This window comes from Triturus cristatus, chromosome 5_1 (assembly GCF_964204655.1).
Source record: "Triturus cristatus chromosome 5_1, aTriCri1.1, whole genome shotgun sequence".
NCBI lineage: Eukaryota > Metazoa > Chordata > Amphibia > Caudata > Salamandridae > Triturus > Triturus cristatus.
In genome coordinates, this window is record NC_140587.1 from 430,575,556 (window position 1) to 430,601,283 (window position 25,728).

Genomic DNA, 25,728 nt, shown 5'->3' on the forward strand with positions numbered 1-25,728 from the left:
AACTTCTTACTATTCTCTCCTTTAAAAAGAAGAGACTCGGTGGCTCCAGATTCTCTGTACCCGAATCTGGAACTCCCTGCCATTAGGAATTAGGATGACCCCAGATTTAGACAGCTCTTAAAAATATGGCTTTTTAAACAGGCATATGACTGGAACTCCAGATAATGTGTTATGTTTCAGTTATTCTAGCACCAAGAAACCATTTAGTGTACGTGCGCTCTATAAATGCTTATAACATAACACTCTTCTTCACTGCCACGATGTCTCTTTTCTTCCTTTGCCCACTACTTTTTCTCCAGGGCCAACTTCTCTGCCTCTAAAGCCATGCAGGCCAACTGGACCTCAAGCTGTCTTTCCCGGAGAGACAAACCTACTCATGTGGTGGATCCTCTCTCCCCCCCAGCTCTAGGTAGAGCTCTGGTTACTGTGTGAGTGGACAAGCGTTCTGTCTCACCTTCAGTCTCACCTTCACTAAAGTCTAAAGTCATCCTGCTCCCCCTCCACTTCCATCTCTGGAACTTCCTATGTTTCGACAAGTTTGAAGGGACTTTCTCAGTTCTCCTTTCCTGGTGGTGGTAGACGCTGGTAACTCCCTAGCCCTACACAATCCCCTAAAATGATACGACAGTGAGTGAGGATAGGGTAGCCAACTCAAGCTCCATGTTATCTCTAGTTTAGGGTCACAAAAACCTGTGCCAAAAATTGAATTAGAATCATTTAGAAAAATTAAAAAATTAAGTAATTAAAAATGAGTCCAAATGTAAAAAAAACACTTTTAAAATATCCATTTTGCTCCATGTCAATTTAATGGAGATTTAAAGATCTTCACTTAAAAGTAAGCCTGGGCGTAGTGGGGCTACGCGGAGCGCCACGGAGTTTAAAACAAACTCCGCACACTCTGCGTAGCTCCGCTATGTACCACCCGCCTCCCATCCGCCCTATTAACAATTGTTATACAAGCTTAAAAAACAATATAAAGTATTAAAAACGCCTTACCTGAGCTGCAGCGTCCCCGGGCTGCTCTCTTCTTCCATCTCAACTTCTTGATGACAACTGCACATGCGCGAGCGCCCGCGCATGCGCATTTCTCACGAGAAATGATGACCACTTCACCTGAATTGTCTCAGAAAGCACTATTCCACAAAAACAAAATGTAGAAAATCTCTCCTGGAGGTTCAAGTCTGGCTAACCCAACCCACAGGTGTGGCTAACTTTTCCTTACTCACCTTCCAACTTCCAGCCCCTCTTCTAATTCAATTACAGGGGTTCCACCTGGCTGGGTGTGCAGGAAGTGGGGTGGGCCTGGTTCCTAGCATCACTGTCTTTCTCCCTTTGAAGGCCAGTTTGGCTACCCATCCCCCTTCCTGTTGCAGATCTCCTCCCACCAGATGTCTCCTTTGTCTCAGTCCAGGCCACTTCACACCTCATTTAGACAGCTTAGCTCAGCCTGTCAAAGGCTGGCCAATCAGAAGAGGCTGCTACAGGGCTGAAATGTCTAACTGTAGGAAAGTAGTTCTATATCTTCTTTCCTATAAAAGCTATAATAAATATAATATTGGCAAGTTGTTGGATTCCTTGCAACCATTATTTGACACTTTGAATTATTATTTTAGCTCACTCCTGTCAAAAGATAGGTTATATTAATGTTAATAAAGCCTTCCCATGTTAGCCTATTCAGCTAATGAATTCCAATGGGAAATATGAAACTGCCCATTTTTTCCTCACCAGGGCATATGACTCATCTTTTATAATGTCCCTGCTTATTTTAACATGGCACCCTGCCCTTGGGGCACCTAGGGCAGACCTTAAGGGTGATGTAAATGTAGAAATAAGGCTTTGGCAGTACCTTTAATTCCAAAATTGTATTTACACCTAGTTACCATATACCTTTTAAACAGAGCACTGGCCCTGGACCTGGTTAACAGAGCCCAGGGCACAATCATAGTTAGTAACCACCAGTATCAGTTTAAGAATGGGGGTTATCATGGCATAAAGGATGACTTTCTCACAACCACCCATGTCAATGCTGTCACCGCCTCATGCTTCCATACCTAGAAGATGTTGAGAAAGATTTTGAAATGGCTTCCGATCAGCACCCAGAAAACCATCAAGCACGGCCTCGACACAAGCAAGCTGGACTATGGGAAAACCCTCTATTCCGGGAACAACAAAAAAGTCACAAGATGGACGCTGTAGACCATCCAAAACTTGGCAGGCCAGAATCACTCTCAACCTCCCATGCCACACCCAAGCCTTGCACTCCTCCTCCCCTCGCTACCTGGCGAATAAACTGAAACTCTCTGGAGGCTCCAGACCATCACATAATGCAGAAAATGTATAGCTTGAACCTCCCACTTTCAAGAAGGAAAGATCGATGGCCCAATCCTTTTCAGGCAAGGCGGTGAGAATCTGGAACTCACTTCCGCCTCAGCTCCGGACCACCACCTCTTCCCAGGCCTTCAAAACTGACCTCAAAGCTCTCCTCCTTCAAAGACACTTCCAAATTTAATTCACGCCCTCTGTTTTCTGAAGAAAGTCCTTCCATTATAGGAAATTCTGTTCTCCATGCCTATAGAAGTGCCTTCCCAGTGTGTTCTTATGTTTTGAGTGTCTGCCATTTAGTGCAGTATTATACCTTGTACTTGTACTTTGTACTCTTTTGTAACATGCACACATGTCACCTTTCCTTTTGTAATGTATCGTTTGCTACCTCTTGTATTTTGTTTGCTTTTGATACATGCACAATTGCCACCATTGCCTCTTGTAACGTAACGTTTGTTTTAGTGTTTTGAGTGTCTGCCATTTATTGCAGTTTTTTTACCTCTACGTGTACTTTGTATGCTTTTGTAACCTGCACATATGTCACTTTTTCCTTTTGTAACGTATCGTTAGCTACCTCTTGTATTCTGTTTGCTCTTGATACTTGCACAATTGTCACTATTGCCTCATGTAACGTAACATTTGCTTTTGTAACATGCTCACTTGTAATTTTTCTCCTCATGTATCATTACTGTTCCTATTGTGAAGCGCTCTGACACCTTCGGGTAAAGTCCGCGCTATATAAAAACGCATAAAATAAAATAAAATAAATAAACAGCACACTACACCTGGAGGAGCTCCACTGGCTCCCCATACACAAACACATACAGTTCAGTCTCCTCACCCGCAATTACAAGGAACTACATAACACTGACCCATCATACTTCACCAATTGCATCTGCTTTCACAAACCTTGCAGACACCTCCACTTATCCGGACTCCTAATTGTGTACATCCCACAAACACATAAAACCAGATGCTGCTTTTTAGCCTTCTCCTACATATTTCCTAAAGCGTGGATTGACCTGCAGCAACCCATTAGAGCCTCATCCTCAGTTCTTGAATTCCACAAGAAGCTGAAGACCTAGCTTTTTGAGGAGTCCCACTAGGCCCTAGGTTTGGCTATACTCAAACCTGCTCTGCACCAGGGTACCCTCCCGGGTGATAGTGCACTCTACAAATCTGTATAACATCACATAGCATAATAACATAACATTTCAAGTATTAAATAAGTCACCCTTAAGAGCACCTCACTGCCCACAAAGTAGAGGGCATGATATTTAAGAGTGGAACATTATTGTAATTAGAATTTGAAGGTTCTCCCAGTAATTAGTCCCAAAATGACTTTGTCACTGGTCTGGCTGCAACTAGTACACAGGAAAAGTAAAATATAGATGATATACTTTAATCTATAGCCTTTGACCTGTAACAGAAACAAACTCCATTCAAAGACTTCTTTTTATAAAAATCCAATCTAATGGTGAAGTTGGATAATTATTTAATATATTGGAAAGGTAACTTTTACCGAGTTACCTTTATCCTGCCTGAAGCTGCTGGAAGCTAATTTGCATTAGCTCTTCTTCCACTACCCAGCCTGTAATTGGCCTGAATGAGGTGTGAGAGAGATGTGAAATTGCTTCAGGAGCAGAGGCAATGACCTGGGAATAGGGAGGGTATTTTCCCTTTACAGGAAGACCAATTAAGGTGAACTGTGGTACTTCACTAACTTCAAAGGGACCTGCCCAGTCAAAAGCAAATATCAAGTGCAAGTTGGAAAGGTCCACCCTTGGACCCCTTAACCAGACTGGAAACAAACTCAGTGGAAAGAAAGCTACCCACAGAAATGGTTTTGAGTAAACAGTAGAGGGGACTGCACATTAACCTTGCCACACTTTGGGGTGGGCACACAGGCTCTGCACAAGGGGAAGAGGGTTTCCCCATCTTGAATTTTGAGAATGAGGGGCACTATTGGATTGATTACAGTAAGGCAACAGGAACTACAGAACAAATGAGTAGGGTTGCCCCCAAGAAGTAATCATCCATTGGTTGTTAAGTGCCCAGACGTCACCCCCACCCACTAGTTGGTGCCAGGAATAAATATGGCATCCCCAAGATCCCTCATAAGAACATTTTTTGGACTGACAGAAGAACAGAAGAAGACATGACCTACTGTCTGTTACCAGAGAAGATTCTTGAAGGATTGGATCTTCTCCCCCTTTTGTCTTGGGCAAAGTTATGGACTCTAAGAGTCAGTTGGCTGACCTTTGTGGTTAAAGGGACAAGACAAGCTGCAAGAGGTTTTTGACTAAAATGCCCAGTTGCGAAGTTTGGACTTGGACTGGACTTTGCTGTTGGCCTGTGTCTGATCCCCTGAAAGTCACTAAGTATCTTCCCCAGAGATCCTGGGGAGCCTAAGAACTGTACTCTTGTGGTTGTTGGGGCACCAGAAGAAAGTTTGGAAACTTTTGCAAACAAAGCTTCAGTGGGACCGGATATGGAAAGTAGACAACTGGCAGTTAGGTGGCATTGCATTGAATTTCAGCTTTGGCCTCGTAAAGGTTGCTGGCACCTTCAAAAAATGACTAGATCCCATTCTGCACTGGAATTTTTCTTCCCATGAAGAGATGAAGTTTCTTTCTGTATTAGGACTTAGAAGAAATGTAAACGCTTTTCTTCAAAAAAGTGACTATGTCCCCTTCTGAAGTAGGTCATAAATACTTTTTCAAACTTTTTGACTTCCATACTTTTCACAGGGACCAATCCACTTGTATCTGACCAGGGCTCCATTGCGTTCAGCCTCAAGTTGCACCAAGGTCCCTGTATTTCACTCCCAGTGATACTTTGTACTTTTGGTTGCTTTTGTTCACTATTTTAAGATGTAAAAATTCACATCTCCGGTTCTCCTAGTGCCATTTTGTTTATTACATTGTACTTTTATTTTTTTTTTCAAGTATTTTTTTTTTAATTGTTTGGTGTTTTGACTTTATTACTGTTTTGATACTGAATACAAACTTTATGCATTGCCCTAAGTTAAGTCAGTCTGCTCTGTGCCATGGCTACCTGGAGTAGAGCTCAGGGTAATTTAGTGACCTGAAGGGCTCACCCTGACAAGAAGTTTTATCTTTTTATGAGGTGGGCAGTCATAAACCCCAAATAACAATCCACTTTCTTACAGAGCCGATTTCCCGTTTATGGTAGACATGTCCACTATCCAAGAATGCCTGGTGCATCGTCATGCACCAGTTTAAAGCCGCACTTCCATGTAATGTATCACCACAGTAAACAATTCAATAATCTTGCAAATAGTACTTCTCATCCTGTTTTATCTCTCTTGAATTTGAAGAATGCCCATCCGGGCTTTTTCCAACAGCGTGATGAATCACATTTCATTTCGAGTAACCAAATACATGTCCATCCAATGCTTTTCAGGCTATGAGCACTTCGTCGGGGGTAACTGTACAGCCCATCAGGAACCATACATGGATTTTAAACACTGCCAAAAACCATGTAATATGCTATCCAGGCTATAGTTACTCAAACATCTATTGTATCAAACACATGTGTGTGCATTGGAAGGGTTCTGTACTTGTCTCCTTACTAAATATGTTTGTTTTGTGTGAAGGAAAGGGGTTTAGTTTTATTTACAGTGTATGGGATCCCTTTGATGCACAGTTATATGCCAATGTTTGTTTGGTATGTTTTGTAATGCTGCTGCTGGTGTTATTTAGGACTGAACTTGCACGAGGGAGCTAATAAGATTTAGATGTTAAAGGAGGGTTTGCTTGGCTTCCTCGATGGACAAAACGGAAAGAATATAGAGCTGATATGCTCTGAAGGTTAGGCACGCAGGAAAAAAATGAGATAGGTGGGCTGTTACAAGACTGATAGGGGCATATGTATAAGAAAGTGGCAGAGTGCAGGTTAGCTCCAAAATTGCTAACGCCGTGCTGCGTCACTTTAGAAACACAGAGATGCACCGTAATTACAATAATACGGGGCACCCCTGCGATTCTCCCTGTGCCGGCGCTAAATTCAGCTGCCAACGCAAGCACCCCTGCAACATAGTGTAAGGGTGCCTGCATTGAAGTAATGATTGTTTATGTGCAGGAAGGTGTCCCTTCCTGCATATAAACAATCCAGAGTACCGATTTGAAACTTCTATGTGTACTGCATTCTGCAGCACTCATAGAAGTAGCAAATCGTCATTTTTTAAATGATTGCACATAAATTATCATTCTTGCCTATGTGCTGTTTCTATGTGTGTTGCACAATGCAACACACATAGAAACAGCAAAAGTGAGGAGAAATAAAGCATTTCTCCTCGTTTCGCCATGTTAAGACCAGGTTTTCCCTGGTCTTAATTTTGGCTCTGCCTCCTATTTATGCCACCCTTGTAAATAGGGGGTAGCGTCAAAATCAATGGGCGTTGCGGCGGAATGCCCACCACAAAGCCCATTGCACGCCTCTTTCACGCTAAGTGTAACATTAAAGGGGGCCTTATTTACAAGGTGGCGTTAAGCCACGTTAAGTGGTTTAAAGTCACCTTGTAAATAAGGCAAAGGGTTTATCGCCACAGGAATGTCACTAAAAGTGACGTTCCTGTGGCGATAGGGGCTTGTAAATATGCCTCATAGTTTCTTAGTGGTGGACTGAAATTAGGAACAGGTAAGCGGACAGCAAGCAGACAAATAGGACTAAAAAGCAGGTTGGTGCCGGGAGGGACATAGGAAGTGTGAGTTTAGCAGCTGGTGCGTTGGTGGTCTCCAGCTTTGTTCTGAGTACTGGTATTAAAGTCCCAATGTTATCCCCAGATCAGAATTATGGGGAAACATAACATGAGTGCTAGCTATAACATCTCTACCATTTGTTGTGTCCTGCTGGACACAGTCTAGTGTTTCTGCCAGCCACTCCCTCGAGGGCTGACCCACACCCCCAACACAGGCTTCACCAGTCATGTGACTCTGCGAATAAAAGTGCCCTAGTGCACGTGCCCGAGGCTAGTTTATAGTACCATACACAAGGGTCTGTGTCGTCATTCCTACAATATGTGGGCCTAGGGCCCAGAACTTAATACCGTTGAACACTACTCAGCTTTGGTGTTAGGGCAAAATAACCTTATGGGCTCAATTGGTGAAGGAGACCCTTCTAAAGATACTTGCCTCAGTATCTCTTCTCCCACATAAGAATATAGAGTGAATTGCAGACTTATTTCTGCATTAATTAAAGGAGCTTCCCAGACTCCTTCCTGCTCTTACTTTTTGAATCAAGAACCAGCAATAGAATGTTGAATATGCTCCTGGAAGACCTGACCCAAGCTGTACTTCCTTCAACACATAGCTTAAAACCATATGCTAAAACACTCTGATTCACTGAGTCCAACAAAGTGACTGACCTTTAGGTAGCTTCGGCATTCTAACGTAAAATGTTCACGGAGAGTTGTAGTTGCCTGGCGTGTGCAAAGCGAGCAGAAACCTGACCAATATATCTTCACATTTAGAGAGACAGGTGTACCTCATTTAAGTAACTATTAGGTGAAAATGTACTTAGTGGTGCTCTCGAGTTACAATACCTATGTTAGGCGTATTAAAATTTGGGGCTAATAAGATATCAAGCATGTAGTACAACCCTGCCATGTGCACCAGTCATCTGCTTGCTGTACGTGTAGGTTCTGCTCTTGTAAGGGTTAACAGCAGCATTAACATTTGGACAAGGTAACTGCACATCTTAATGACATCAATCTTTGCTCTGGATGCTTTCTCATCATGTCATGTATAATAGATCGAAAAACAAGTGTGTCTATTCATGCATGAAATACTGGGGTGTGGAGCAGTCAAATTCTTTATCATCTAGTTTGACCGCGCATGCATATATCAAAAACAATTACTCCATGCATATTTTTGAATCCTCACTGAGAAGACACTTTAGTAACAGTTTTAGTTCAAAGAAAGATTAATGGCAGGCCCAAAATCATCAGGGGCATAGCACAGAGACTCACAGAGTAGTTGGCTCCATCCCATCTTGGCGCTCCACTGAAGAGATGCCAAACCGACAAGCCACTAACACTAAAATTGAGGACCAAAATAGTTGGCAGCATGCCTGAACTATCTGTTCATTAAAGCTGAGTCCTGGGGGCTGTATACGTCTGACTGAACAGCTAAGGGGGAGTGACCTTCAGGACTGTTGTAGCATTTCATACTTGCAGGGCGGGTAGGGTGTTACATAATTTGCATTTTGTCACTGGCCACAATTGCACAATTAACCAATGGTTACAGGGACGTTAAAGTTAGGCTCACAATTCACTTGTACAAAACTTAAAGAAATTCAGCAGTTACAGTCCCTTGAGCTAACGATAACTTTCGCCCCCACAATGCACTGCTTATGTAAATGTTGTAGACTTGTAAAGCGCACAGCTGCCCCAGCAACGGGGCGTCCCGGTGCTGTAGACCGCTGGGGAACCCGTCCTGGCTATCCCTGTGAGATGGTCCCTTTCTGGGTATCTCCAAGGTGAAACCAGGCATCCCTGGCGTCTGTGGGGGGCCGTTGTAGAGATGAGGCAAGCTTAATGCCCAGAGTTGCCGAGTGTGTTCCTGGTTAGAGTAGGTACTGAGGCGAGAATTATCAAGTCCGTTTTGACACTGGTCCATGACCCTGCCGCGTCAGGAATTGAACCCTGGTCCCTGGCCGATTCTCTGCTTATGGGTCTGCCGCCTCTAACCAGTGAGCCACACCTCTCTCTTATGACCTCACATATTACATCACTCATGACATGGTCAGTGAACTCACTGATGACATCACTCATGACATCACTCATGACATCACTGATGACATCATCCAGTGACTGTGTGTTTCTTTAAAGTTTAAATATGTTTTATACATATGCCAAGGTGTATTGAAGAATGAGTGGGTGTATAAGTGTCTGGATGGAGGATTTAGTAGGTGCGTGACTGACTGTATAAGTTAGTGATTAAATGTATCTTACTGAATGCATGGGTTAGTGACTAAACTGTGTGAATGTCTGTATCAGTCTGTCTGTTGTTGTGTAAGCTGCTACATGGGTTGGTCAGTAGCTACATGAGTGTCTATATGGGTTATTGATTGGTTGCCTGAGAATTTGTATGGGAGACTGAGTGTGTGTGTGAGTGGGTGGGAGGTGTGTGACTCTGTGCATAGATGTGTGAGTGGTTGATTCACTGGGTGTATGGGTTCAAGAGAGCATGTGGAAACAGCTGTATGGGTGGGGGAGTGTGTGTATGGGTGTGTTGGTGTGTGAATGGATGTCTCAGTGGTACATGTCCAAGTAACTACATATGTAAAAGGCAGTGTATGTGAGAGTTGTATTATATAAATGACTATAAGTGAGAGTCAGTGATTGTGAGAGTGGCTGTATGGATGAGTGTGTACTTGTATCAGTGATTATATAAGAGAGTGAGTATGCGTTAGTATCTGTATGAATAAGTGAGGTGGTGTGTGTGTAACTGTATAGGTGAGTAAATGGGAGTGGGATTGATTCCTTGCATGACTGACTAGATGTGTGAGTAACTCCATGGATGAGTGGCGGTGTGTGAGTGTCTGTATAGGTGTATGAGTGCATATGATAGTGTTGTATTGATGAGTGACTGCATGTATGAGTGATTGTATGGGTGAATGAGTAGATGTGTGTGCAGACCTAGGAATCAGTGAGTGCGTATGTAGTAACTGGTATTGGTGTGTCGATGGTTTCGAAAATGGTAGTCTGTATTTTACAGTGACTATATCAAAGGTTACATTAGAGTGTGAGGAGGTGCATCAGATTTTCACATGGCTGATGTAATCAGTGATCATTTGAGAATGCGCGAATGGGGGGAACCTTGGAGATTTTTTACGCACTAGAGAGAATTCTCTTCTCAATTTTATCTTTGCTAGAAAAAAGCACAGTAAATACTGATCATATATTGGAAGTCCCCTCGCCTATACTAATAGGGGTCCAAGAGCTCAATCAGATCAAGTAAGCCATAAAGAATTTGGCAAAGGTTCCAGAGGTTCCCAGTCGCTTATGTCAAATATGTAACGGGTGCCATAAAGGGGTACTAAATTTGTGGACGGGGAAACGAAAGAAACGAATGAGGGCTCTAAAAGCGTCCCGCTCCGAGGTAGTACAATTGTAAGTTTGCCCTTAGTTAAACATCCTGAGAGTGCACAGCATACCAGCCAAGGGGGAAAATTAAATTTAAAAGTATCCCCAGCAACTCCCCCATTACGAGCCTACCCTATTTTTGAAAAAAGTAGCCCAAATAACCCAAGCTTACAGTTAATCGAAGAATTAGCAAATACTTCAAATATTGTAACCTTAGAGGAGGCACCAGTATTGAGTGAAAATAACATCCGAATTGGGCGAAGGTGTAAGAAGAAGAATAGGATTAGACGTATCCCTAAATGTAAACAGAAAAAATTGTGGTTCCCTTCCAGTAAGCGAGGAATTAAATAGTACAAAATCTCCTCCAAGTTTGAAAGGACACAGGGACTTTGGGGCAACTCAAATCGAACGCGGGTCAAAAAACTGGGCAAGATAATGATAACCAGTCGATCTGTTCAAACTTGGTGCTGAATCACCCACAGTGCCAAGAGGGCCAGGAAGAAAGTGGGATAATTCATGAGATAAGTAGAGACCCCATATCAGGAAATGTAACAGAAAACTTACAGGAGCCTGCAATAGATCAATATTCAGCTACCGGTGGTGCCCCTCACCATCCTCGTGGACGGGATTCTGTCCCAGCACGGTCTGATTCCAGCCAGAGGACAGTTGGGGTGGGGGACTTGTTCACAGTTTTAACAATAATAGGGACATGTTAGAGAGAGACCCGGTCCTAGGGCAGCCCGGTAATAGGCCAATAAGGAATACAGGGCCAGGAGACGGGCATGTGAGCAGGACCTTGTTTTTCATCTCCCTGTTTGAAATTGAACCAATGTTATTGAATAGAAGTGCCCTCCTACAGTTGTTAATAGAAATAAAGGACTTGGGTCCAATAACAAGTAAAGATCTTGAGTTGGTCTATTTAGACTGGAGGAGCACTCCCCCAAGTACAAGAGTTACATTCTCGTCAGGAGTAGTTTCATCATTGGTTTAGCTAACGCAGACTGCTTTAGAAAGCCTAGGAACGATTCATCAGATGCAAGGGTATGGGTTCTCTAACAATAGGGGTGCAAAATTCCCCATAAAACTTAAAGACATCAAAATAACAGGAGGGAGAAGCTTAGGAAACAGAGAAATTAACATTTTAGGCCCCGAAGCACGAAGACCTAGTAGTCCCAATGTGGAGGGTGAGGTAGCAAAGTGGAGCTGGGTTGCAGTTACCCTGAATGGGTCAAAAATATTTTCCACAAAGCCCAAAGTGTGGGGGTAGCCAATTGGGAAACATCCTATCCTGGAATGTGGCGGGGGTAGGAAAAACGAGTTGTAAGCTTAAATCACTATTAGAATTTGACCCCAAAATAATTTGCCTCCAGGAAACGTGGATGGGGGAGGAGTTTCAGTTTAAAAAATTTTATGTGTATTGTTGCACAGCAAAAAAATCCGTAAAAGGGCACGCAAGTGGAGGTTTAGATATTTTACTTAGCTGTGACATAAGATGGGATCCTGTGATCTATATGCACCCCTCAAAATGAGGTGTCGGAGTAAAGTTGAGGATGGGTGAAGATAACTTGGGGCAAGCAATTTCTTTTTTATTGATAAATGTCTATATTCCTCCAGGGAAGAGCGCCAAATGTGTTGGTCGACTCAATCTGCACTTTTGTGCAAATGTTAATTAACAGTGAAGAATGCTCACGTATAATGATGGTGGGTGACTTTAATGCTAAATTATCCAATAATGCAGTTATGACCTTTTCTAACACGGAACTAGAGGAGGTATGGGCCATCCCAGATTCTGTACTGCCGGTCCATCTAAGGTCAGATAAACGTGGCTTGTTACTTTTGCAATATTTTAGAAGTTTAGACCTTGTAACGTTAAAATGGTAGATTCCCGGAGGACTCCCCCGCCGCTTATACCTTCCGGGGTGTATATGGTCACTCCTTAATTGACTACATGGCAGTATCTCTTCAACTATTTAATACATGTACATAATTTAAGGTATCTGCCACAAATATGAGTGACCATAGTATTTTAGCTGTAAAAATGGAAATAGAAATTGAGAAGCTTGAACTTTGGAATCAGAGGGATGAAAAGGTCTCATATAATCGTAATAATAGACGTTCTTGCTGGTCAAATAATTTGGTTCCAAATTTTTTAGAGGTTCTTTGAAAATATTGCCTTTATTTCCAGCCAAGAAACTCCGGTTCAGATGTTAGAAAGAGTCCTGACTACAATTAGAACTTTTGTAAGGAAGAAGCAAGTCATTAGTTCTACTCCATTAGTAATAATATCATGGGAAATTAAAAAACTGAATCGGGAAATTAATGGTTTAATTAGAGACCAATTTAGGAAGCCCACAATACAAAGGCAGAGAGAAATAAGTAGACTGAAACAGGTACGAAAAAAGGAAAATAACATCAGATCGTAGGTGGGCTGAAGACGCAAAATGGGTGAGACTTCGAGAGGTGGCTCTTTCAGGGGACACGAGGAATTATTGGGCACTGATAGCAAAATTTTGTGACGGGAGAGAGAAGTCAAAACCTACTTTAATCCCAGAAGTAGAATGGTCCATGTATATTTCCCAGCTTTATGCCTCAAATCTCGCAGCAGGACAGAACCAAGAGGTTAGCATTATCCCGACTGCGGGGAGTGACTATGGTGCACCATCATGTATGGAGATTGAGGGTTACATTAAAGGGGCAAGATATTCCAGCGCAATAGGCCCAGATGATGTACCAATAGCCATAATAAAACAGGATTGTGAAGAGTGGGCGAAATTTCTGCATCCGTTGTTTGTCCATTGTTATATTTATGGTGATATTCCACAATCCTGGAAGGGAAGAATACTAGTTCCACTATATAAAAAGGGTCCAAAAAACTCCCCTGTCAGTTTTAGACAGATTTCTCTCCTGGATGCAACCGGGAAACTGTTTGCAAAGAGTATTCTCACTCATCTTCAAGAGTGGGCATACGGAAATAATGTTATCTCTTTGGAACAAACAGGATTTCGTAAGAATAGTGGCACCCTGGATAATATCACCATCTTGCAAACTTTAACTGAAAAATATCCAGTAGGTAGAAGTGTGCCGTTATATTCGGCTTTTATAGCTTTCTCCACAGCATTCGACTGGGTAGACCGGGGGAAGCTGTGGAGGAAATTGGTCACCATGGGGATACCAGGGAATCTTTTACGATTAATAATTGCTCTCGACTCCTCCACTTGGACTCAGGTTTTATCGGGGGGAACATAAGGCCTCTCGAGGAAAATGTAACCAACAATGGGCTGAAGCAGGGGTGCCTTTTGGCCCCTTTACTTTTTTCCATTTATATTAATGATTTTCCATGAAGAGTGGGGCTTAGTAAAGGGGATCCCCCTAAATTAGGAAACTTAGAGCTGAGTTGTCTGCTATATGCAGATAACGCCATAATAATGGATTTAACCCCAATTGGACTACAAAGACGTCTTGTTGAGCTAATTAGGTACACAGAAGAGTATTATCTCAAAATAAATATTTTAAAGAGTAAAGTCATGATTTTTAGTTATCAAGGATGTAAGGTCAGAAAAAACTTGAATTGGTTCTTGGGAAAGGAGAAATTGGAAGTAGTAACATTTTACCCATATTTAGGAAAAATATTTACAAATAGGTGCTCAGCTAATAGTCATATGGACCATTGCAAAGGCAAAGCAATCTCACAAGCCTCTGCAATTAACCGTCTGCACACACACTGTGGGAAAAGACATTTCTCACACATTATATCGGTCTAAAAAATAAAGATCCAACCAACTCTGAGCTATGCCAGTGAAACAATAGATGCACAAGAGTGGGACCAATTCGAGAAAGTGGAAGGGCAAATCTGGCGCCAAATATGCAATTTGAATTGCGCGGCACCTATTGCAGCGCTTAGGCTCGAATTTGGTCTACTTTCCACTTATGTGCTATCAATGGCCGCATGCTTAAGATGGTGCAATGCATTGTTTTTTTTTTTTTTTTTTTTTCGAAAATTTTATTAAACAATAAATCAATTACAAGCATGGGCCTACAACCACCAGGGCCGGCCGCTAGATTCAGAAAGGATCACACAGTTGTTAAGGCAGTAGTCGACTCCCGGGGTCCAGCCCCGTACATGGCTCCGGATAGTCCTAAGGAAGCCGGATACATAAGTTTAACATAAATAACAACTAAAAACAAACAAAAACAAAAGGCGAGGCATAAGGGCAAAAAGTGTGGGTCAGGCTACATCCGGGGGACTCTACTTCAGACCTTCAAATAGCTATCAAGAGGAAGGAGTACTGATAGGTCGGGGGGGGTCACGGGAGAGGAACGTCTAAATTCGGTTATTCCAGAAGTCGCAAGGAACCATCAAGGGTCAGGGGGACAAAGCAATATCGGTGTCCACTAGGGGGGGAGTACAGATACCCCCACGATACGCGTTCCATTGCCCCCAGATTCTACCCCATGCCCCCGGTTTGCCACGAGCCACATACACAGTCTTCTCCCTGAACATGCACCAGTCCATGTTCTCCTTCCATACGGACACGGTGGGAGGCCGCTGGGAACCCCAAAGCTGCGCTATATCTCTCTTGGCAATCATGTTCCCCAGGGCCGCCCACCGAGTCTGAGCCGCGTTATAATCATTGGGCTCCCACACATTCAGGACACAGCGACGCACCTCCGGCAGCAGCGCAACCCCGGTGACTTGTCCCATGACCACATGAACCCGGCGCCAGTATTCCGCCACCTCGCGGCACTCCCAAAGGATATGGAGAAAGGTGGCACTGAGCCCACATCCCCGCTTACAGAGCCCGTCTTCAGAAAATCCCATCGAGACCAAACGGGGACCCGTCACATACACCCGGTGGAGAATCTTAAGCTGGACCAGGCGGAGACGGGCTGGAATGGCCACTTCCTTGGGGGACGACAGTGCGGACTGCCAGTCCTCGTCGTCCAGTTCCACCCCATCCCCCGTCCACGCCTCCCGAAGGCGCACCAAGAGGTCAGCCCGATTATTGATAAGTTTTTTATAAATTAAAGAGATAGTACTGTCGGGGACATGACCATCGAGTATGCGGTCCTCGAGGGGCGATGAAGCCGGGATCTTGGTCCCCTCCCCAAAAACAGATAGCAGGGCATGCCGAACCTGGGCGTAGCGGAAGAACTCCCTTTCCGTAAGTTCGTATTCGCTCTGGAGCGCCGCGAATGTTTTCACCGCACCCTTAATCCATAAGTCTCCCACTCTACTAATACCAATCGTGTCCCAACGTTCAAACCCCTTTGTTGTCCAGAGGCTTCCCAGTCGGTCGGAGGCAAACAGAGGAGTAGCACATGTTAATCGCTCACTCCAGCCCATGGCTACATTGGCCGCCTTCCAGATCCGTACCGCAATCTTAGTAGGGCCCGTAAGGGTCCGTCCAGCCGAGCTGGAGTAAAGTGCCCTGTTATAGTTTCCGCCGGGAAGCAAGAATTTATCCATCTCATACGCCGGGTTCAAGCCAGGCGCATACGTGGCATGGTTAATGGCCGATAGCTGTGAGGCCCAATAATACCTGCGAATGTCGGGAAGCGCGATGCCCCCGTCGTACCAGGGGAGAGTAAGCTTTGCCAGAGCGATACGTGCCCGTCCATCCCACACTAGTCTCCTCTGCAGGCTCTCCACCTCCCGAAAGTAGGACACAGGAATGACATCGAAGGAGTTCTGAAGTGCATAGAGGAATCTGGGAAGGGACATCATTTTAAACAGTGCTGCCCGACCCAGCGGGGACAAGGGCAGCTTACACCACCGAGCCGTGTCCTCCCTCAAACGCCGAAGTGGAAGCAGGAGATTCTGCTCATAGCGAGCCACCGGGTCCAACGAGACGTATATCCCCAAGTATTTAAAGCCGGACAGAGATAATTGGATCGGAAGCCGAGGCGGCAAGAGAGGAGGGTCACCGGAGATAGGATAGACACAGGATTTAGACCAGTTGATCGTTAGACCCGAATTTCTCCCAAAGGAAGTCAGAACATCAAAGAGAACATTAAGCGACTGCCGCGGCGAGGTGAGATACAGGAGAATGTCGTCCGCATACAACGAGACCCGATCCTCGAAGCCCGGGGCCCACCGGATCCCTCTGATCGAGGGCTCCCAGCGGAGCCAGGCAGCGAGCGGCTCCAGGGCAAGAGCAAAGAGCAGAGGGGACAACGGGCACCCCTGCCTCGTACCCCTACCGAGAGCGAAGGGCCGAGAGACCCGCCCATTAACCACCACCTGGGCCATGGGTCCCGTGTAAAGAAGCTTCACCCAGCCAAGAAATCCTTCCCCAAAGCCGAATTTGGTCAAGACAGCCCAGAGGAATGGCCACTCGATGGTGTCAAAGGCCATCGTGGCGTCTAAAGAAACCAGCACGGCTGGTTCGGAGAGGTACTCCGCCCTGGCGAGGGCGCCGTGAAGACGCCGCAAGTTAAGAGCGGTGTTACGATGAGGGATGAAGCCGCATTGATCAGGATGAATCAGATCGCAGATGACGCTCAACAAACGATTGGCAAGGACTTTAGCCAGGATTTTAGGCTCTGCGTTTAGCAGTGAAATAGGCCTGTAGGAGGCACAGCGGTCTCGTGGCTTACCGTCCTTGGGGATCACGACTATCGTAGCCAGACGCTGGTCGTCAGGAAGGGAACCCGCCTCAAGGGACTCCTGAAACATACGACGGAGGAAGGGCGCGAGTTTATCCGGGCGCAACTTGTATAATTCAATAGGCAGACCGTTGGGACCCATCGCCTTGCCCGAACGAAGGGACCGAATCGCAGTTGCTATTTCATCTACAGACAAGGGGGCGTCCAGCTGCTCACGGTCTTCGACGGACAGGCAGGGCAAAGCAATATCCCTCAGCAGAAGGCAAGAGTCTTCTTCATCCCTATCAGTCACCGGGGAGTACACGGCCCGGAGGTGGTCAGCGAAACATTCCACAATCTCACCAGGCTCAGTCGCACACACTCCATCCGAGACACGCAGCTCCGGGACCACACGATTCACTCTCTCCTTCTTATCCAGCCACGCAATCAACTTTCCCGCCTTGTCCCCGGCATCGTACAATCGACCCTGCTGCTCCCTGTACATCGTTTTGGCAGCGTCAGTGACAAGAGACCTGTATTCAAACTGTTTCAGGCTGAGGGCATGGAGCCCGTCCGGAGTGACACCCGTCTCCAAGGCCGACTCCAGCCCCGAGATGTCAGTCTCCAACTTCACCACTGCCTCACTCTTGAGCTTCTTAGCCACCACTATCTGGGAGAGGGCGTGTCCGCGGATTACGGTTTTAAAGGCTTCCCACAGGGACATTGCGGACGACACCGACCCCTCGTTTTCAAGGAAGTATTGGTCCATAGCCTTAACCAGGCTGTCGCGAGTCGTAGGGTCTCGCAGGTACCACGGGTTAATGGGAGCGATCCGCCCTGCAGACCGCGACTCGGTGTCAAAGAGCAGCCACAGCGGGGAATGATCGGAGATACCCCGCGCCAGGTGCCTAACCTCTCGAATCCGACCAGTCTGCGCCGCGGGCATAAGGAAGTAGTCTAACCTAGAAAGACTCCCATGCGCCCCAGAGTGAAAGGTGTACTGACATTGGGTCGGATGCATTAATCTCCAACTATCTACCAGGCCGAAGGTCTCCAACAGTCCACCAAGCCATGCCTGGGCAGCGGGGAGGGCCCTGGGTGGGTGACGATCCAGGTCACCCGAAACCACCGAATTAAAGTCCCCGCCCATAAGCAAAAGACTATCCGGAAGTTCTAGCAGCATTCGACCCAAGTCCGCGAAGGTGGAGTTCTGGAGGCCAGGGGGGACGTAAACTGAGACCAGGGAAAGGGGTTGCCCCTCCCACCTCCCAGTCAGACACACATAGCGCCCTCTGTCATCCGAGACTACCCTAGTGATATCCAACGGAAGGGAGGATCGCAGGAGAATGCCCACCCCCCTGGAGCCAGTTGTGAAACCAGAATGGGCCACGAGGCGGTATCCCCCCCTGTTCATTGCATGACAAACATTACCAACCAGATGCGTCTCCTGGATAAACACCACATCAGGAGTCAGACGACGCAAATACTGCAGTACTACACCCCGTTTGATACGGTCCCCCAACCCATTGACGTTCCATGACATCAGCCTCAACCCGTCCCCCCCCATCCCCTCCAATAGATCAAAGGCCCCCCAGTCAGTAGCACAGTTCCCGAATCTGGACAAAAATCAATACCTCGCCATGCAAACAGAAAACACACAGCAAAACAACCCCTCCTTCCCCCAACCCCCCCCCAAATCCAACTCCCCCCACCCTGCACCCCTGCGGGCCAAAAACCCCCCCCAACTTGCAGTGTGCCTGTCGCCCTACTAACCCCATTCTACGAAAAGACCCCGGAGGAGGAAAGGGACCCGTCCCCGCCCGCCCCCCACACAGGTCCTAGTGAGACAAAATGAACAAAAGAAGTAAAACCCAGCTGAACAGTGCAAAATGGCAAAATCAAGGACCAAAAGTCACTCCAAAGGGGACCCGCCACCTTCGGCGCCTGCAGAGGGCCCGGGACGGCCACCCGTGTCCGGCAGCGAGTCCAGCCAGTCACTCACGGCCACAGGAGAGTCAAAAAAGGCAGTCCGATCCTCATGTTCCACTCGGAGTTTTGCAGGGTAGAGCATGGAGTACTTTAGGCCCAGTTCACGGAGACGACGCTTCACCCCCTGGAATCCCATCCGCTGTTTCTGGACAAGTTGGGTAAAGTCCGGATAAAAGTTAATGGATGAGTTCTCATGACGAACCGGGCCGTGAACCCGTGAGGCCTGCAGAATAGCATCTCGGTCTCTATAGTGGAACAGTTTGGCCACGATAGGCCTCGGGGGGGCCCCCGGCCGTGGCCGACCGCCCGGAACTCGATGGGCCCGCTCCACGGCAAAGAACTTACTTAGGCCTGCAGGGGTCAACTGTTGGAGGATGAGTTCTTCGACCAGGAGGTCAACCGGGCGGCTGTCGGAGGACTCCGGTACGCCTATGACACGGATGTTGTTGCGTCGGGCCCGTCCCTCGAAGTCCTCCAGCCGCCGGGCCATCTGATCGTTGACCACCTTGATGTCACCAAGCGCGGCCTGCAGGTCCGACACATCCGCACCAAGGGTGGAGGTCCGCGCATCGAGAGCCTGAACCCTCTCGTTAGTTTTGGAGAGATCTGCCCGAATTAAGGTGACATCGATTGCCACCGTGTCGATTTTACGGGCCAGGGCCTCGTATTGCGTGGCGATGGTTTCCCTGATGCCATCAATGGCGCCCATGATGTCCTGCAGGGAAAGCTCCGGAGAGACGGTCGTGCCACCACCGGCGGCGTCCGGGGGGGGGCCGGTCGCTCCAGGGGACCCTCTGCCCAGAGTGTAGCGGTCCATGTTGTTGACCTGGACCGGTCCCCCGCGGAGGGAGGCCTTAGTCTTACGCCGCTCGGGGCCCCCCTTGCCCCCCATGTGGTCACGGACACCGAAGGGGACCGCCGATCAAGAGTCGTAGGGGCACCGGCACCGCAGACCAGCGCCTCACCAGAGACCACAATATAGCGGTGCGGGGGGACCCAAGGCGATGGGCACACTAGTGGCAGGTGGAGACAAAGCCTCGAGCAGAGGCCAAGGAAACACCCCGCCACATCAAGTGCGTTCGCCGGCCAGCCCCCTGAAGTCCGAAAGTGAAACCGAAAGTGGTAGAGCGGCCACTGGCACCGCACTGCAGCCGCTGTTGTTCAATTACGACACGGCTCCACGGTTCACCTTCGCCCCGGGCACCTCCGTCGGGTGGGTCCCAAAAGTTCGAACAACGACAACTCAGGATTCCCAGGTCCGATTCGAGTTCTGAAAAGAGATACGTGCTCAGCCGGTCGTCATCTGCCAGATTCCATAAACCACATCAGGATATTCTCAGGATAAATTCCGAGGAGCAGCAAGGGTCCGGGGAGCCCTGTGCTCACGCGACCATCTTGGATGGGCGCTAGGCTCCTCCCCGTGCAATGCATTGTTAAATAGCTCTGAGAACCTGTTACGGGTAGCACTGTGCAGAGAAATATTTGTAAATATGAAAGAAAAAAGCGCTATTTTTAGTAATAATGTAAAAGCATTAACAATGTTTGGTTTAGATAAGGATGGGGCGACGGTTCTCTGCAAAAGGGCTTTTAAAATTATAATTAAGAAAACAATCTACGGGGTTTCCCGTGAAAGAGATATTAAAATGTGCTCAGAGAATAGAAATACTGATTGTATTATGGGTAGCAGCCTTATGTTTTATGGAATCTTAAACATGGAGTGCGTAGGGTGATTCTGCTACTGAGATTGAATTTACTCCCCCTAAGAATCGCAGCAGGAGCCTGGGAGGGTATTGCTAGACACAAAAGGTATTGTCATCTATGTAATTCCTGTATACAAGACCTGAATCATGTTTTATTTGTTTGCCCCGCATTACAATCAACACGTCGTAGATATCTAAGGAATTGTTTTTTAAAGTATAATATTACTACAGCAGAAGAGGCTTGAAATTGTCTGCTGTCCCTCCCATCTGGACTCATGTGTTTTACATTTTTTAGTTTCGTTAAACAATTTTTAAATATATATTAATGTCGTAACGATCCTCCAAATATGTATGCGCTGAGCACTTGCACTCTCTTACCCTTAGATTTTTAATGTTGATTTATTATGTTTACAATTAAGTATGCGCACTCTTACAAACTTTTTCTGCTGCCACTTACTCATTTTCTAGGATCTCAAGCACCTTACAAAATCTTTGTTTTGCTGCTAAACTATTGTGTACTTTATGATCTTTTTAATATGTATGCACTGAGCACTTGCACTTTCTTGATCCTTCGGTCTCTGAGGCATTTTTACTATACTTACAATTAAGTATGTGCACTATTATAAACTTTTTCTGCTGCTAGTTACTTATTTCTAGGATCTTAAGCACCTTACCTAAATCCTTGTTTTGCCGCTATATTATCGTGTACCTTACGATCTTCCTAATATGTATGCACTGAGCACCTGCACTTTCTTGATTCTTCGGTCTTTAGGCCGATTTACTATGTTTGTAATCTAGCATGTGCACTCAAGCACCTTACTAAATCCTTGTTTTGCTGCCAAATTATTGAGTACTTCATGTAAAAAAAAAAAGGCAAGCTTACAGTGTTGAAGTACTTTGCACAGTCATTATGCTGCTGGTTATACAGTACAGTTTAGTGAATAGACAAATTATGTTTTATTACATGGTTATTTCGTTCAATATCTATTACTGCTTAGTGAATTTAAAATTTCTGTATTTTATATTAAGTTTTAATTAGGAATGTTTTATGATAGTATTAGATTACAGGCCCGTATAAGTTTGTAAGAATTTATGTATGGGAATCTGACTACTCATGGTGTATTCCTTCTGGCACTGGAAAATCTCTGGAATGGCTGCAACTGATTTGCTCAGTAGTGTTTTTAGATGAAATGACAAGATGAATTTAGACTGGCAATTTTATGGAATGTATTGTGTTTTAAAGATGTATTTTTATGTGGAATTCTTTGGAATTTCAAATCATAATGAATAAAAAATTGAAGTGAAAAAATTTGAGATGTCATCAGTGATGTCATCAGTGATGTCACTGACCATGTCATGAATTATGTAATATGTGACGTCATCAGCAGTGCATTGCGGGGGTGCGAGTTATAGTTAGCTGAACTAACTATGACGTCGGAATTTCTCTGGTTTTGTACGAGTGAAATGTCCAACTACCTATAACGTTAATAAAACCTATGTTTTTTTTCAGTGAATTTCCAAGGTTTTTTAACTGTTAATTTCTAACTATAACGTGCCTGAAACCTATGGTTTTTTCAGTAAATTTCAAAGGTTTTTTAAATGCTAATTTCTAACTATATCGTCCCTGAAACATATGTTTTTTTCAGTGAATTTCAAAGGTTTTTTAAATGCTAATTTCTAACTATAACATACCAAAGGGGCATGGCCTCAGACCACCTCTCTGCAACACAGCCCTGTGGTGCTTACTGGAGGTACCTGGTGGGCTAGTTGGCCCCAGGGACCCTCAGGATTGAAGGGGAATTAATTCCCCAACTTACAACGTGCCAGGGGGCGCGTTTGCACAGGGTTGCAGGGAGGGGGCAGGGCCTCCAGTGACTTGCCGGTTCCTGTTTTTTTTATTAATTCAATGTTATGGGAGGGGGGCTGCATGTACCCCCTTCCCTGGGCCACTTCTGGCCCCGGGGACCCCATCCCTCGGGGCCTGGCAGCCTTTTAAAAAGAAAAATACATTCGGGATGGGGAACGCGTGGCCCCCCTCCAGAGGCCAATTATAGCCCCGGGTAACCCATCCTCCGTGGCCGGCCTTTCCATGTTTTTTTCCTTCTAATTTAATTAACAGGGAGGGGGGCGCTTCAGGCCACTTCTGGCCCCGGGGACCACATCCTGCGCAGCCTGGCCACTACATTGGGGACCGTGGGGGGAGCCCCAATGCCCCCATGGTCCCGCCGGTTCCCCGCCTCCTGCGGGAGCCGGCATTGCTTTTCCACATGGGGAGCTGTTAACATGCAGCTCCCCTTGAGGAAAAACAATCTGCTTTGGATTTTGGAAGCAAGAGCAGGAAATCTGCTCTCGCTTCCAAAATCCACGGGTCCCGTCCTGCCTTAGCAAACAGCAGTGTCCAAATGGCGCGTCGACACCATGGACCTCCCAGTCACGGTCCAGAATAATTCGCCACACTTTTCAAACAAAGGCAGTCGACGCCGTGTCTGTGCGCAAAATTAATTTAATGCCAGCTGAAAATGCTAGACACGTTGCGGCTGTCCCACAGGCTTGTTCACTAGCAATTCAATAACGTTTTCCGTACATTTTTAACTGTGAATGTGAACGAGTCACGTGATGAACTACAACAATAGAATCAGACAACAGACTGGTAGTTTTTTGATAAAACATACAGAAATTACCGGAATAAATTTGGGTAAATACTCATTCATGTTCTAATTTCATAAAATATACTTCTATTTAAAACAGTGTAAACCTTTACCGTTTTAAATGATAATTTGCATTGTGGAGCTAGTCATATATTGCGCAACGCGCTGACCCGGAATTATGACCATAGTGGTCTAAATTGCAACCTATACCCATTTCATTCAGCACGAAAACTATTGCGGATCCAATGCTTTACACAATGCAAAATGTAACTTTTAACAATTTTGCCCAAGTGGGCACAAGTTAATATCAACCATTGAATTAGCTAAAATGTTGTTCAATTAATTGCTACCCACAATCAAGCCCCAGTGGGCCAATCCCAATTCATATAACTCAGGGTTAGTTTCGAAACCTGTATGTACACATATTTAACCATATCAATATATTTCTTAAATATTCAACCATCTGTGTCGGAAGTGCTCATGTGTAAACAAAAGTTAAAAACAACAAAGAGTAAGGAGGAACCTATAAATGAGTATGTAGGTCTTCCTCCATATTAAGACCTTCTGGGGTCTTGGTATTAAGCTTAATGATGTAGCTAGATTCAGGTTTTCGCAGTTTTTTTCCCCGATCACCACCCCTTATACTTAAAGGGACAGCATTAATTACAAAGTAAAAGAGACCTTCAGCATTTTTGGTGTGGTGCTGCTAAAAATGTCGCGCCACGGGGTAGGATTTATCCCCATTCTTAATGGCACGCAGATGCTGTAGCACCCTCTTGTGGACGTACTTCAAACCACATGGGCATTGAAGCACGTAGACAGCATAGTCTGTTTTACATGAAAATTGCCCTTTGATTTGTTGATGAGACTTCTGGGCGAAGCCTAATGGAAAACTGTTGGTATTTTTTCCATACGTGCACGCCTTGCACTTTAGGCATTTGATAAAACCATCCTTTCTACTCAACCATGAAGTAATCGGTCTTCTTGCAGTACTGCTAGGTAGCATGTTACTGACCAACGCTTGATGGAGAGATCTAGCTTTTCTGAAAGTGAACTGTGGTCTCCTTTGAATAAGTTTACCCAAAACCGGGTCATTGCGAATGATGTGCCAATGTTTGTAAATGATTGTCCTAAGCTCACCTTGCTGGTTGTTATATATAGTAATAAATCTGCACTGGTTACTCCCCTTTTGGACTGCTTTAGCTGGTTTAGTTTCTTTGTTGAAGAGTATCTGTTCTCTAGTTTTCTTTTTTGGTTTACAGATAGCTTCATCTAGACATGTTTCAGAATAACCTCTGGCTAGAAAGCGGGATCTGAGGCATGATAACTCCATCTCCAGATCCTGCCCGCTGCTACAATTACGCATAGCCCTGAGGCATTCCCCATAGGGGATACTTCTTACCAGTTTCTCCGGATGAAAACTCGTAGCATGTAATAACGTGTTCCCATCGGTAGACTTACGATACAACTTGGTCTGTAATTTACCATCATGTACATACACTGTGAGGTCCAAAAGGTTGACCTCAGATGCACTAATCACACTGGTCAGTTTCAAATTCAAGTTATTGGTTTGGAGTTTTTAATAAACTCCTTGGCACTGTTTTCAGTGCCCCTCCAGATGACAAAAAGGTCGTCAATATAACGACACCAGTGTACTACATTATTCTGCCACTCAGTGTTCCACAGCGTTCGGACCACCTGCTCCTCCCACCAGCCCATATGCAAATTAGCATAGCTGGGGGCGAAGCAGGTGCCCATCGCTGTTCCACACACTTGGTGATATAACTCACCATTATCAAGAAAAAATTGTTCTCAAGACAGATGGTAATCATCCTGAGTAACATTTGTGTACGGTGCCAGAATTTAGCAGGACGGTTCCCTAGAAAGTATTTACAGGCATTTATGCCATCCTTGTGGCGGATGCTGGTATACAGGGTAGTAGCATCTATGGTCATTAACAAAAAATCAGCCTCCCACGGAACGTCATACACTTAGCGTAGAAAGTCACCTGTATCTAAGATGAACGAAGGTAATTGTTTGACAAGAGGACATAGAAATGAATCTACATATTTGGAAGTGTGTCCCAAAGCACTCCCAATGGCCGAGATTATAGGATGGCCAGGGGGATTCAATATATCTCTATGGATTTTTGGAATAAGGTAAAGAACCGGAGTGGTAGGATTACAGATTTAAAAAAAAGACATTTCATCTTTGCCTATTAAACCTTGACGGTTCCACTCTACCAATGAAGCATTGTATGATAGATAACATGCTTGCATAACATCTTCTTTTACCTTTACATAATTTGACCTGTTGTTAAGTTGTTTATATGCCTCCGTCAGATACTGTTGTTTACCCCAAAGAACCACATTGC